The sequence below is a fragment of the Grammomys surdaster genome, unplaced genomic scaffold, assembly GCF_004785775.1.
Source record: "Grammomys surdaster isolate TR1022 unplaced genomic scaffold, NIH_TR_1.0 126555, whole genome shotgun sequence".
Lineage (NCBI taxonomy): Eukaryota > Metazoa > Chordata > Mammalia > Rodentia > Muridae > Grammomys > Grammomys surdaster.
In genome coordinates, this window is record NW_021621347.1 from 53794 (window position 1) to 54988 (window position 1195).

Consider the following 1195-nt stretch of genomic DNA (forward strand, 5'->3'; position numbering starts at 1 on the left):
TCTTAGGGGAGGGTGCAGAGAATAGCCAAAGGCTTTTGGGGGGAATCCAAAGCTGTTATAGCTACCTCTCAGAGACAGCAAGCTTAGCAAAAGCGTAGAGAAAGCCTTGCCAGTCATAAAGGGGGAGTAGCTGCAGGGAGGGAGGTTTACAGTAGTGGTGGGATGAGAACCAGAAAACTAGTGCGGAGTGTTCATGTGTGTTACAGGTATGTGCTATAGAGAATCAGATGCCCCATTTGCAGAGGTTGCCAGAGGCAGGGATAGTGGCTCCTCCTGACAACAGACAAAGGTTTGTGAGGAATGCAAATGTGAGCTTTTGTCTGTCCAACAAGCCTTCTGTTTACCCTGTCAGAGGCCAGCCTGAGCTGAGCCTTTGAGACATTATCAGTGCCATTTTGGAGCGCTTGGGACCGAACAGTGGTGTGAAGCCAGCCTGGGCTGCATGGACTTTATGTCAAACCAAACACAATAACAACAGCAAACCACTTAGAACAGCCCCTGAGATTTAAAAATATATATGTAACAATAGGTGTTCTTATCACCCTGCTGGGGCTCACCCAGCTCCTGAGATAGAAGCAGTCTTGGTACAACTGCCAAAAATGCCTAATCCACTCAGTCCCTCGGCCCTGGCGTACTTCGAAAAGGTTTGAGTATTTTGTTGCTCCTTCTAAGAAGGACCGAATCACCCTCACTTGGTCTTCCTTCTTTATGGGCTTCATGTGGCCTGTGAGTTGCATCTTGGGCATTTCAAGGTTCTAGGCTAATATCCAATAATCAGTGAGTGAATACCATGTGTCTTCTTTTGTGATTGGCTTACCTCACTCAGGATGATAATTTCTAGTTCCATCCATTTACCAAGGAACCTCTCGAATTCATTGTTTTTAATAGCTGAGTAATACTCCATTGTGTAAATATACCACATTTTTTGAATCCATTCCTCAGTTGAAGGACATCTGGGTTCTTTCCAGCACCTGGCTATTATAAATAAGGCTGCTATGAACATAGTTGAGCATATGTCCTTGTTATATGTTCGAGCATCTTCTGGGTATATGCCTAGGAGTGGTATAGCTGGATCCTCGGGTAATGCTATGTCCAATTTTCTGAGGAACCGCCAGACTGATTTCCAAAGTGGTTGCACCATCTTGCAGTCCCACCAACAATGGAGGAGTGTTCCTCTTTCTCCACACCCTCGCCA